Below are 14,997 nucleotides of genomic sequence, written 5' to 3'. Positions count from 1 at the left end.
CATAGCCTTTCTAGTTACACAGTACACGCAGAGGCCTGTTAGCTCACACCTCTAGCGGGTAAAAAAATGATGAAGATGGGAAGCAGCAAAAGGCCATTTAGGACATTTTTGTAAATATGAATTGGATCATTAACTGTTTTCAGTCAAATGTAAGAAAAGGCAATCAATCAGAATTACACTTGGTACTCTGTTATCATGTGTAATCATCAACCTTTTTAACAAGGAAATATTTAATTTTGAAGAAGCTGTGGATTATTATCAGCACTAAAAAGGTTGCAGCTTCCTTTATGCAGCTGATAAGCAACAAAGTTGCCACATTCCTTTTCACATACTGCCTATATGCTAATATACCCCCCAAATACAAGAGGAAGTAGCTATATGAATGTTATTTAATGAAGAAATCTATATAAACTATTTTGAAGCTTCTTTGCTAAAAATGTATCATGAACAGGTTATTTCTACAAGTGAATGTGTCAAAATATCTGAATGAAATCATTTGTATAAATGGTATAGTTTTTGTATACATATTACTATAAAGGATAATGTTTAATTCATATCAAATAGTTGTATTTTTGTACATTTATCGGAAAAATATTTTTATCATAACAATAAAATAATACCCAGATTCATGCTTTCACGTGATTTGACTTTTGCGACTGTATATTTAAAACTATAAAGTTCTGATACACTTTTTAGCTTTTGTCAATATGGATCTATAATTAATTAATTTAGATTATGAAAATGAATTATTAAAATATCTGCTTTTTGTTGCTTTGTAAAATTGATTAATCTTTGTATTGAAAATTAAAATATATTAATGCAAAAAGAAAGTAAAAACAGTCCAAAATAAACACAAATGTTGCAGCATTCCATGTTCTTTCAGACATCCTAATATTTGACCTGCTTTTATTCCGAACCTTTTTATTAAATGCAAACACTTAAATGACAGTTGATAAAAGTGACAAATTACATCTTAAACTACTAAATCCTCAACTACAAAATTGAAGACTAAAACCTAAACATTTATGCTATAATAAGGTTATGATATTATCTATTGTTCATTGTGATATTTCCTGTATCTTAGACTATAAGACGTGCACATTTTTCACTACACCAGAAAAAAGGGTAAACTTTAAAGATGCACTTTAATGCATTGAGGACCAGATCAGTTTTTTTTAATAATAAAACAGAACAGAACAGATCTCACTTCAGTTTACAATTTCCCTGAAGTATCTTTCTTTTCTATTAGTCTAAGCACAGTATAACAAGCACCACAATGCTCCTTTTTCCATTAGGTTATTTAAAGTGCAAACAGATACAGTGTGAGTTTTAGATAATGCCAGATAAAAAGGTAAAATAGAGACCAGTAACACTGCTTGTTAAAGAACTGAAACCACATATGTTAGATGTCATAATATGGCCATTTTACTTTGGTTATTTGTATTTTGATATTTAAGGAGGTTATAAGCAGAAAACACAAACAGTGAAACTACACTTGTGCCATGTGTTTATAGGGAACTTTGGTATTTCATCACTTTTCAACAAGAGTGTGGCTGAAAAGATAGGACATTACAGAGAACTGATTTGAGTGCCTGTAATGTGAAAGAAAAAGGTTTATTGCCAGATTGTAGAAGAAGATGCCATGAAATCATAATATATGCTCCATTGATTGACTTCTTTTAAGGGAAGCACAAAGGAAGATATACATAAATGAGAAAAAGGAAATGTTATTTATTTATATAGTGTCTTTCATATATATTAAATATGTAGTATACTTTACAGCCATCTATTAAAATCTTTATTTTAAATTGTACATTTCATATTTAGTTAAATTTGTATCTTACATAATGTGTTTCACACCTATCTTTCTGTCTAATGCAGGCTGTTATGAATTTTTTTGCCCCTAGCACTGATTCTCTTTCAAATGCTTAAGATAAAATGCTAATTTTACATATGAAAAAATCAATCTATCCATCTGCAATACACTAAGTGAAATGTGCAGAGAAATTACATCTATATATCACAATACTAGTGGTGACAAATTGTGATAATGTCTTTGATGAGATGTTGATTCATCAAAGTTAAGGCTTAAAAAAAGTTTGTAAAATATTTTGAATGTACAAAGCATGTAACACCATCATAAACAGTTATTAATTACAAATATACAATGGAAGAAAACTAAGCACATTAAAAACAACTACAGTTTCTCTCTCTGTCCTTCTCCCTCAGTATTAGCAGACATTGCCAAAATAATGCAAACAAAGTGACATGTTTTTGATTATTTAGATGAAAACAAAGTTTATATTTGTTGCAGGTGAGATAGGACAAACACCCTTAGATCAGTTAAGACATGGTTTGAATTTTATTTCCAAACAGTGATGTAATGAAATGGCTATAATCACATAATTGTGGTAAGAAGTGTCTGAACTTAAGCCACATGTGATGTTCTCTACAAATTCAACAATGATAACAGACTCAACATCTGTTTGAGGATGCTGAAAGACTATGAAGATTTGACATTTATTTTAAAAAAACTCTACATCAGATGTTTAACTTATTTTTACGTTTGAACACTGAATATATTCTTACTCTTAAACTCAACTGAAAACATTATTTGAAAAGTTCAACTAATTTATTATAAACCACTATCAAACTTTAACGTCAAATACATTTTAGAGAGTGTGTATTTTTATTGTTTTTTCTACAAAGAATGTACACATCTTTTTGACAGTTATCAAAAGCTGAATCCATTTAAAAATCCATACCACTCACTGGAAAGTAAAACTATATTGAAATTTTATTAGTGAGATACAAACTGACCTCTCTCTAGGATAATCAAGGAGAAATGACACTCTTCCTCATGCTAACAGGAGATAGTACTACCTCACAACTTTCAGAACTCAAACACATTACAATAACTTTTCATTTTATTTCAGTGGTATGTCTAACAATTTATTAAAAACAAAAAATAAAGCTGATTTCTCATTTCATAATGAGTTTGCATATGTATGATTTTACGCTGCACCTGAAAAAAGAAACATAGTATGTAGCTAGAGTTACATTTATGAATATGATTGTTTAGATATTATTCCCTAAAGTAAACTGGATATTTAAGACCAAATACTAAATATCTCAGAATTTCTCAATTCATAAAATGCAAAACACCTAAGCAAACCAGTTAACAAACTATTAGCTGGAGTGAATCAAAATCTTTTTCCTTCATAAACTGCTCTTCTCCAATGTATACAGTGTATTTCAGTAAATGGAATGCATGTAAATACAAATTAAATGTACTTTTAAGAGACTAAAGTCAGCGAATTTGCATTGATTATTTTGTCAACTGTGTCACACCATGTAATTTTAAATGTGCTTTTCACAAAAGAAAAAAAATCAATGATTTGATAGATTATAGCATACAATGCAGGCAAATGCTACACCGTACAATTTAAAAATAGCACTGAAAGTTGCACCTGCTACAAGAACCCTAAAGTCATAAAGGCAAAGTGTTTACGGCGAGTAGACTCATTCCAGCCTAACTTCATTTACAACAGATTGTGGTGATCTTACTCTAAAAATAGTATTTTAAAAAGGGATGCAATATTTTTTCTTTTGAGGGATTTGTTGTTTATGTTTATTAGTAGCACAATAATTAATTTCTTTAAATCAAAAAAGAAATCACAATATATCAAAATACTATTACTCATCATTTGATACAATACCTTAAAGCACTGAAAAAATAGTAATTTTGAATAGCAACATCTCATCTCAGCTTTTAAAATGTATTCACTTGCATGTCTATAGATGTTTATAAATTAAGCAACTACTATGTTCTTGACATTTAGATACAAATTTTAAAGAGCATTGTCAAATTTGTATAAATCATTAAAAAGTGTCAAAAATTCTTCAGAAAAACAGTTTTGTCAAATAAAAGAATTTTGGTGGAATTTATTTTTTCTCATTAAATTATATTGACACATTGGAGAGCATTACTAGAGGATTTTGAATTTATGCAGAATATTTCAGAAATATATTATAGTATTTATATATATTATATATATAGTATTTTCAACTGGGCTTCAAGAACAAACGCAATATACTGTACTTGTGTAGTTACAGAAATGCTTATTAAGGGGAAAAATTACTGTTGCACCACAAAAACACATGATAAGCAAGTGCTCCGCTGATGGTCAAGTCATGTCAGTTGTAGCACCTTCAAGAACATGTGTCTAGCTGTGCTACTGGCACTCTGTTGCCTGTTCTGTTTAAAAATACCAAGGTGCTGGAAAAGAAGAGAGATTGTGTAAAGGGTTATGTTCTGACCTGGTGCAGGCCCTGAAAGAAAATATCTTTTGTTCTCACTTTGCTAAGCAAAATGATGCTGTCATCCTAGTGTACTAATTTGAAATCAAAGTAGACTAAAACTTATAATTTAGAAAAATGAAAAGAATAACCCAAAGTGGAATAAATAGCAGTATAAACAGAATAATACATAATCAATCTTTCTTTTATTTTAAAATATATGTGAACAGTTCCAATCTAAATGTACTAAAAATGTAGCTGATATTTCTTGAAACCTTTTACATATTACTAAAAGGAGAAACTGTGGCAAGTAAATAAAGTTTTCTACAAAATTTGTAATGATTTATTTGTTTTCTTAAAATTAATTTCAATATATATGTTTTACTGCTGAATTTTTAGATTGCAAAAAATAATAATTTTGAATTATATAATAATTTTTGTTGTGAGTTACTTGCATACACATTTGAGGATAAATTAATTTTCATTATTTTAGTTTTAAGTAATTTATAGAGTTCTAAACTTTCAAATTACTAAAGAATTAATGATCACTTTAAAAGATTCCAGTAAATACTTTTCTAATGATATTTTACAATTCTCTTTGCAAATTGTACAATTAATATGAACTTTTTCAATATTTTGGGGAACACTGGTTGATGTATTTAACTATCTGATCTGCTACTTAAATTTCAGTTGTACCTTCATATACATATCCGTCGTACGATTTCACCTATACTCTTCTAAATTACTTTTAAAAATTATTATATCTAAATTTTATATATTAAGTTTTGATAATCATTAGTGTACTTGTGTTTCCATAATACCCACAAAGCTAAGCGGGTGAGCATGCGCGTGATTGTGACCTACGATGGAGTGGCATCCTGTCCAGCGTTGGTTCCTGTCTTAAACGCACGTTGCTGTATTGCCGTAACCCTTTAAAACGGGTTAGATAAATCTTTGGTTGGTTATTTCATTGCATATCAAATACACAGCTCACTTTTCCGGTGTCTGCTATTGAAATATTTTAGGCTTTACTGAAGTAACCGAAGGTTTTGATAACAGGTGTCTTAAAGAATTCTCATTCCAATCCTGACAGGTTTAACCGTTACAATTCCTGTATGTAGAATGTTTGTCCCATGATAATACGAGCAGTAGAATAATCCACGCGCAAACTTTCATGATGGTGTATTTCAGTCTTACAAAACTGAGTGAAAATATTTCTCTAGCTTTAATCTTTTCGGCATTCACGCGTACATCAACGTAATATGATGTTTAAGCGACATGAGATACGTAAATATTTGACTACGTGTACCCTGTAACATCCACTTTTGTCGTTTATTTTTTTAAACGCGTATTAGCAACATTTATAACAACACTCCCTTAACATGCATTCGAATATACTATCTTGAGCCGGTATCTTCGAAGTTTGAGTGTGATTTTTACATTGCAAATCCATTACGTATGAAGAAATGTCATTCAGGATGTTATTGACAATTTTTCTCCGACCCTCATTAAAGTTAATTTATCTTAAAAGAAAAATGATCAATAACGGCACTGGATGCATAAGACAGACGTCAACAAAATATTCTAGAATACAACATGTAACGGACCGGGGCGTTTCAAACTGAGGTTCCTTTTAATCGGCTGACTTCTAAGTAACTATATCTTTGAAAACGCCTTTTAATGGAGTGTGATGTATGAGCCCGAGCCGGACCGAGAGCGCGCGTCTCCGCGGCGGTGCCTTACCGCGCCCGCAGCTCATCGTCGCAGAGTGCACTTTAGAGCGGCGCTCCCGCTAAACTGTGCGCCTCGCTCGCGCATTGTTCTGTAATAAAAAGTGCTACGATCGGACCCCTCCCCCGGGCCGTACACGGTCCAACCTCTGACTTGGCAGACTTGCACTTTACTTTCTACACCCCACCTACTCCAGCCCTACCTCCCCCGTCACAGGAAGGGATTAAAAGATCTGAAAAAAGTGCCAGAGCACCTGCCCATTTCGGACAGGTAACATAAGAGCTGGCATCCTGTCACCCAGGAGAAGACACCGCAGAGAGGTTGCGCGAACACAGGAAGTGATATGTGAAAACTTTAGCAGTCCCATAATGGGAAAGGCGCAAGATTAACGGTTACTTATAAACGTAGTCAATTTAAAGGCCTCCCTGCGATACTTACATTAGAAGCAATATGCCAAAGTGCTTGCCGACAAAGCCAGTGATTTCAGTCCTTTTAACATTTTATTGTCAAAAAGGGAAATTCCTTATGTTAACTTTTAAAATGCGGTACGCTGAGGGACGCATTTTTAGCGGAAAGAAAAATAAAACTTAGGCGCTAGAAACTGTAAGCGTCACACCTTTTCATTGTCATTTGAAGATTTTTTTTTTACAAAAGAAATAAGTAATGACTAAACACTGCATTATAGTGCAAATTCATGCCCAATAGCGAGAAATAGTTTTACACCTACTGCAAACAACTGACAGACAAAACAGTAGCTAAACGACTCATATGAGCCCCCGGACTTTTATGTCAGTTAGTATTTTTAATAGCGCGCGCAAAATAGCACAAGAATCACATCACAGAATATCTGCAATATTAATTTATGATGGCCATAAAGTGGTATGCGCATAATTATGGAAACGTTAAGAAGCATAGGACAGTGAATAAAAATGTAATCCATGCAGCGTGGTGTTGCGCGAGGCTAGAGGCAGTATCAAGCGCAAGGCAGGAAGGCACCTCTGTTCTTGGCGCAAACCCATCGCAGGTTAAATATTTAAGACAAAGTAACAAGAATGCGTCGCCGAGCCATTGAAATAAATATTGCTGAATTTAGTAATGAGCAGTCCTACACAAGGGTCTTGGTGTAGGTGATGAGTTTGCTACAGGTGCAGTAATTCTTGTGCGTTGTTGTCGCAACCTTCAGAGGAAGCTCTTGAATGAATTGAAAGTAGAAGAAACGGCAGTTCAGGCCCAATACTCGAGATTCCTGCGTTCGGAATGGGTCAGTGACAACAAGGGTATAAAAGACGACACCAGGTGTGCTGGCATTTAACTGTTTATGCAGGCTGGAAAAAAGAAAGAAGCGGTCAGATATGTTTACTGCATCAACTGGCAAATCTATAAAGTCACTCGACACCTCTGTTCCAGTGGGAGGCATGTTGATTGAGAAAAGAAATGATCGGAGTTTTACAATTAAGATAACCCTAAGAATGACGGCGCTTTCTTATTCAGAAAAAGACGACTCTCGGCATTTTAGTGTTCAAATATTTAGTAAAGGCATCTGTATGTTCTTAGTTGCTGAACATGTTAGAAAAAAAGGGCTGTGATGCCCTGCGTATGCTTGACAGTACCACGATGACACTTATCATACACATTTTGTACCGTGACGTTAAAATCAACGTTTACACCAGGATACATGTGTTTTCCTTTATGTTTTTGTTAAGACATCTTACTCCGCACAGTGTTTCCACTTTATGTTATAAATATATTTGTAACGGGCCCAGCTGGGACTGTCAACAGACGTTAATTTTAACACTAGACTACGATCGGGTTGACTTTATTGTTAGGCAGTGTTCACTAGAGGGCGCCCGCCTGCGCTTGGCGATTACTGTTCTATCAGTCTGTCCAGGTGAGCGCGGGATTTGTTTTAAGCATTAGTTGATATTAAAGACAACTGAGACTTCTTTTTTGTTCGACTTCCGCGTGTTAACAGCAGGGAAATTCATTGTGCTGTCTTTCTTATACGCTTAATTCAACTCGAGACGCATAATTCGCTCGTGTACGCGGTGAAGGCGCTATATCTACTGCCTCTGATTATGATGTAGTGTTGTCATCAAGCAAGCCTTATGTGGGAATATTTAAAAATAATTAACTAATCCGAGCTACACTGCCACTAATGAATGCAGAGCATGTTTACAAATTAATACAAAATTAAGAAGAAGACAAGAGATTACGATTCATCCCATTCATCTTCGATTAACATTGTCCTGATTGAGCAAATTAATAGCATAATTACAACAGAAGCACCACAAATATGCAAAAACGTTTTCTTTTTTAGATGCCAATGGAAGAAAGCCAGGTGTCCACGTGTGTCTGGTGTTAAAACTTTCTACTGACATGTTTCAACAAAGATTTTTAAATGCAGAAGGGGGTTACTCATTTCATGCATTAATGTGTTTTCTGAATCTTTATTTTTGTATCTTGAATTTTTTCTTTGTCTTCTTATTCTTCTTCATGTTATTGCCTATTAATCTTACCTGATAGGTGCATAAAGGTAAATTTATTTTAAAATTCTGTTAGCTTACTGTATGTCGCTAAATTACACAAATTTCACAACAAAGATAAATTCATCCAGTGAATTTCATAAAAGAAGCAAACAAATCACAGTTGCTGCTTTTAAAAATTTTAAATGGTGATTGAATCCAGATCCTAAGCAAATAAAATTCTGTGTAGATTCTGTGTAGATTTTTGTAATGCAACATAGTTAACCAATAAAAATTGATAAAAGTATTATAATTAGCACAATTCAACTGGGTGACTGCTCTAGGTCTGGGTCCTGCCTTGCAATTGATGGTGACAGGATAGGTTTTGAGCCGTACAACCCTAAACTGTTAAGCTGGTTTGATAAGAGATGGCTAAATGAGTGGTACACATACTACAGTATGAAGTAATCCATAAAATGTACCAGTATGCACTTTATCAGCTGTGTCATTCAGGTTTCATCCCTGGACCTGCCTTCTGATAATACCAATGCAAACTTGTATGAATTTTATTTAATCTGAAATAATACCCCATATCTTAACAGAACAAAGTTAATGCATAAACAATTGTGAAATTGCAGTGGTAGTTCATATTTTGCCGGACTCTCTTGAGTTTTTCTAGGAATGCAGTTTTCCCAAAGACATGCCAACTAGGTGAATTGGATAAACTAAATTAGCACAGTGTGCGTTTAGGTTTGCATGTTTGGGCTCTGCAGTGGCTAGTGCCCCTTCCAGGGTTGGACCCTCCCGTACACTTAGTGCAACTGAGATAGGCCTTACCTTCCCAGTGACAATGAACTGGTTTAATCAAATTTTAGAGTGATATGTCCAGTAAATTAATTGATTGATTGGTCCTTAACACACACATTTATGTGTCTATTCTCCATGGTAATTCTTCATGTTGCCACCCTACCATACTTGTATGCAGTTGTCAAAAATTGCTTCCTGTTTGATGTAGGCAAGTTTAATCATTATTTAGTCTCAGAAACAAGACTTGATTCTTTTACCTGACATTTATTGATGTAGAAACAGTATAACAATGATATTTGTTTGAAACATAGATTTAACTGTAGACTGTTTGAGTATGGTGAAAGCTTGATACAGAAGAAGCACCAGTTTACACATTCTGTGTAATTTATTTATTTTGGGTTATTTTACAAGTTTACAATAAAAAAGAAGGGCAGTGAGGCAAGAGGCACTCAGATTTACTTGTTGGAATCTTGCAGGAGGGAAGGGGGGAGAGAATATAAATTAAGAGATCAGATTATCTGCACAAAGGAAAAATCCATAAACGTAATTTGTTAAAGGTGCAAAACCTCTCTGCCTCGGCTTTCTTAACTGCAGTCAATGTGTAAGGCTTTAAATGAAAAGACCTCCTTTCAAAATGAGATTATGTGGCAGCCTCAGCTGGGATCATGAAGCCATTAGATGTTGAAAATGCAGGCGCAATAGGTAGAAAATACATTAGAGATAAAAGGAAGACACGTCATTGAAGGCAACTTTCTACAGTCTAAGCAGCTGCTAAATGTTTACCTATATATATACACATACACACATACATATATACATTTTTTGGTAAAAATGGAAATGGATTTTTGGGACATTCCCTATTTATTTTGCAGTCTATGACTGAGACCTTTTTTATGCTTTATATAAAAATTAGTGAAGTTGTAAAGTTTTTGTGATCAAGTAAAAGACATTTTTTAAATTTATATGTTGTCCATTCATTTATCCCATTTCTATACCCACTTTCTCCTGGTCAGAGTGGTGATGTGTGAAAGCAAAGGCACTCTTCTGCAGTAAATAGTATAATGCTGGAAGCAACATAAGAGGAGGTCAGTCCAACATGGGGCACACTATTTATAAGACCATGAATGTATGACTTTGTACTGTGGGATGAAATAAATAAGCAAGCTGCACACAGAAACTTCCCTACCCAAGAGTAAAACTGGACTCAAGTGCGGAAACACTACATGCTAAAGCAAAGTGACTCCCTTAGTTCATAAAAAAAAGAGAATCCAACATTTTCCTTATATGTATACAGTATTTGTACTACACTCAACATTAGTGTACTGTTGGAGACTATGCTGTATTTTAATGAATAATATAATTTGAGTTTGAAAAACACAAGTTGTGATTGCAAGAAAGTGTGTATGAATTTTAAATATACTTTCTGCTGATTAAGAAATGTTACTTTATGTCCAGTATATGAAGCCAAAGTTTTATTTTACTTTGTGTCTTTCATATCTATCTATGGCAATTTTAGTATTGTGTAGTAAATTTTCTATCTATCTATCTATCTATCTATCTATCTATCTATCTATCTATCTATCTATCTATCTATCTATCTATCTATCTATCTATCTATCTATCTATCTATCTATCTATCTATCTATCTAGTGTTACTGATTTATTTAGCAATTTTCTGAGCATGCCATATATTAAAGCACTGTTCAAGATCGTGCTTAACCTGTTTCCTGGTCATAGAGACCAAGTCCAGCATCATCATTGGGTACAGGGCAAGGATCTTCGCATGGACAGAGATGCACACTCATGGGCTGGGTTTGAGATATAGGGAAAAAAACTGGAGAATTAGGTGGGGAAATCTGTGCAGACCTTGGGAAACCAATATAAACTCCAGACCAAGAACAAAGACTTCTACAATACATTGCTGGCCCATAATTCAAGATGTATCACTCTGATTGAGTCTACATGGTAAAAAGTACAATGCACCCCAATGTACAGGCATAGATAATAGAAATGCAAATTTATAAAATAGTACAGATGAGGAGGACTTATAGACTAGTTTTGAAATCTGGTGGTTGAGTTGTCATATGTGGAACATAAGGAAGTCAACATTTGACTGGATACAGTGGATCTAGTATACTGAGAAGATACTTATAGAATTCTTCAAAGTGCCCAAGTAGTAGCAGTATGAAGAAATAAGTGCAATACAAAATGAAATGCAGTTATAATGAATGCAGTGGATAAATTAAAAATGTAACATACTGCAACAATTCTCTATGAACATTAAGTGATTTATTGATAAATGCATTGATTGAACAATAGTTGACTTAGTGCAATGACTGATTGTTTGAATATAAAACAAGTTAGAAGAAGTTTAGACAATACTCCATTATCAGTAGCAACACTCATTCATCCAGGCAAAAAACTACAACCTTTGTATACTAAATACCAGCCAGATTCTACCCAATTGAAAATTAAAAAATATCTGTAGGTGCAGAAATAGCACAAATTACACTTTGTGAGGAAGACTATTTTCTTATTACACTATTTTTTTTGTCATATAGAAGTGAAGTCCCATAATTAAAGAGATTAAAAACAGAGCTTCTTTTTAGAAAATGGTCAAAGTTAACACAGTCAGGGAGCCAGAGATGTACCCAAATGCTGTCTACTGAGAAATGTTTTGCTTTAGACAACAGTCATTATTTTTTATTAAAGCGGTACTTCATAGCTATGAAGTCTATGATTGTTAAGAAAGAACAGAAGAATACTGTAGCATCTAACAGGTGGAGAACATAACAATAAATGTCTGTATATGCTAAAAGCAGACAAATGTGGATTAAAATATTATGAACTAAGAAAGACAATATAAGGCTCTGCTATTTGTGATTGGGATGACTGTTGCTTGTATGTTACTGCATGCTGACACAAGGCCATATGATGGCAATTAATGGATCATATATAAACACCTTGAGTTCACCACATTGTTGTTTTCTTTAACAAATCAGTTTTCACATAATTTAAGACACCAAGGTTAATTGCCTGGTTTAATATACTTTAAAGTGAATCACCACTTAAATGTTATCAGCATGTCATATTTTAAAATCAATTTGAAAAACCTGGATTAGGATCCCTTAATCTTGGTGGGCAAAGTTTCATGGGTAAACGGAATATCAATCTAATTATTGAAAACTAGCCAACCCACGGCGTACCATACACCGCATAATCAGGCCGGTTTTTTAATGATTTTTAAGCACAGGGAGGAAATTAACATTTGAAAAATCGGTAATGTAATAAATCAGCAAGAAAAGCAACATTGTAACAATGCACGGAACGAACCAACACACAATCGTCTGTGACTGAAAACTGGCGGACCGTCCTCGCGCCTTCTCCTGCCAGACGGAGGGATGGGGGTGCACGGTGCGGAGTGTGGAACGGGAGGAGAGGAGAAGGACGTCCATTCAGCTCCGTCCGTCATGCTAGTCTGCTGATTTCTTATTCAGTATGCACTGCCCGCTCATGTGCCCATCTCCAACTCATCACTTTAGTCGTCGTCTTTACACAGTCCAGATGTACCTGTGACTGACGTAGACTTTTCATTGCTCTGTGCGGTTTTGGCTGCTTTTCTATATATAATCCACCAAGACACCCGACCACGGTAGTAGCGAGGTGGGAAAGGGGTGTGTACAAAGGATTGGGACGCAACCAGTGGGAGCGTATGAGTCGCACTTAGTGGGAATTCCACAGTTTGCAGCCCGAATGGGGTTCAATGGCTTACCCACGCCGGGTAGACACACGCTCAATGTCATGCATAATTATTTATTGAATGCTAAACACTTCTGGAAAGACACGGTTGTCTAAAACGGTTTGGTGTGAGAATACAACAGTAAGTGAATGAAAAGATGAAACTCTGGAGAGAGCAAAATACAACACAATAGTGAACCCGCGGCATAACAAATGCCGCATAATTATTGATTGATGGTTGAACACTTCTGGAAAGACACAGTTGTCTAAAAAGGGAGGGTTTGAGGATACAACAGAAAGTGAATGAAAAGATGGAACTCTAGACTTTTCATTGCTCTGTGCGGTTTTGGCTGCCTTTCTATATATAATCCATCAAGATACCGACCACGGTAGCAGCGAGGTGGGAGGGGGGTGTGTACAAAGTGCAAGAGCATCTAAGAAGACGCATGTTTGTCGCGGATGTGAACTGCTTTATGTAGCGTGTAAAACAGTTTGCTATGGTGCACGCGGTCGTGCGTCGTAACCGAAAACTCGTTTTTTAAAGACTGCTTACTTCATTGTGTTTTAACCTCAGTTGTAAAGGAATGTTTTAAGGACCCCATGGGATACCCCTCGGTTTTGGCTGCTTTTCTATATATAATCCACCAAGATACCCGACCACGGTAGGAGCAGGGTGTGCGCAAAGGGTAGGGACGTAATGAGTGGGAGCGTATGAGTCACACTTAGTGGGAATTCCACCGCTTGCAGCCCAAATGGGGTTCATTGGCTTACCCACACCTCTCTGCGCTGGGTAGACACATGGTCAATCTCATGCATAATTATTTATTGAATGCTAAACACTTGTGGAAAGACACGGATGTCTAAAACGGGTTGGTGTGAGAATACAACGGTAAGTGAATGAAAAGATGGAACTCTGGAGAGAGCAAAATACAACACAATAGTGAACCCGCGGCATAACAAACGCTGCGTGGCTCAGACGTGCATGTGGACTCTTACTGCAGACGAAAGGGACTAACTGGGTGGTCGGTGAGTTTTTGCGTCCGGGCAAATGGGCAAGCAGTGTGAATGCCTAGAGAGCGAGGGTAGAAACCGGCCGGTGAAAAAGGAGTGTTGGTGGGCAGGAAAACTTCCGTGTTCCAGCAGGAGCATCTAAGAAGAGACATGTTTGTCACGGATGCGAATAGCTGTATGTAGCATGTAAAACAGTTTGCTATGGTGCACGCGGTCATGCGTCGTAACTGAAAAGTCGTTTTTTAAAGACTGCTTACTTCATTGTGCTTTCAACTCAGTTGTAAAGGATTGTTTTAAGGATCCCATGGGATACCCCTCGCAAACCGTTTCACACGCTGCATATGGTGATTCACCTCCGCGAGAAACATACTGTACATACCATATATGCATTTTTAAAATGATGTACACTGTTTCTAGGGTTCATATGTAAAGTCTAGATATTACACAGAATATACATTTTACAAAAAAAGGTTTGTATGATGTTAAGGTACTCAGCTTATTTTAATCTTAAAAAAATGTTTTTTAAAACCAAGACCTTCATTTTTCCTTTGTTAAAAAAACTGGAAAATGACTTCTAAAATCCCAGGTTTTTTCTTGAAAACTAAAAATGAATGACAAAGAGTTTTAAACCAAGACAAAGAAATAATTTTTTCTTTTCTTGAGTAAATTGATTGTAAAAACCGCATTTAAAGTTCAACCGGCTGCAGCCTGCCGTACAGATTGCGTGTTTTTATTTAACCCAATTTTCATCCAGAATACATTTCTGCCCGGCTCTGAAGTCAGCACATCTCACTTTGGATATTTACTTACTTAACAAATGTGGACAGGAGAACTAAGTGCTTTTTGAAATCTTTGAATGGACTTTGGAGTGCCTGTGCTCTCTTTTTCATTTTACCTTAGAGCTCGTAGCATTGGTGGGAATGCAAGCAGTAAATAAGATAAGGATGTC

The 14,997-nt window shown here is 35.3% G+C and overlaps 1 protein-coding gene across 1 annotated transcript in view; it reads right to left on the bottom strand.

Annotated features, from left to right (window-relative positions):
- esrrb (estrogen-related receptor beta) overlaps positions 1-6,113 on the bottom strand; it is a 135,015-nt gene extending 128,902 nt beyond the window's left edge. Inside the window, exon 1 of the mRNA XM_039741456.1 lies at positions 6,043-6,113. The gene's annotated coding sequence lies outside the window, so the exon portion shown is untranslated. The remainder of the gene's footprint in view (positions 1-6,042) is intronic.
- Positions 6,114-14,997: the final 8,884 nt, after the last annotated feature.

The sequence above is a fragment of the Polypterus senegalus genome, chromosome 18 (genome assembly GCF_016835505.1).
Source record: "Polypterus senegalus isolate Bchr_013 chromosome 18, ASM1683550v1, whole genome shotgun sequence".
In the NCBI taxonomy this organism is placed as follows: domain Eukaryota; kingdom Metazoa; phylum Chordata; class Cladistia; order Polypteriformes; family Polypteridae; genus Polypterus; species Polypterus senegalus.
The sequence above is the reverse complement of the archived record's forward strand: the minus strand, read 5'-3'. Positions and strand labels throughout refer to the sequence as shown.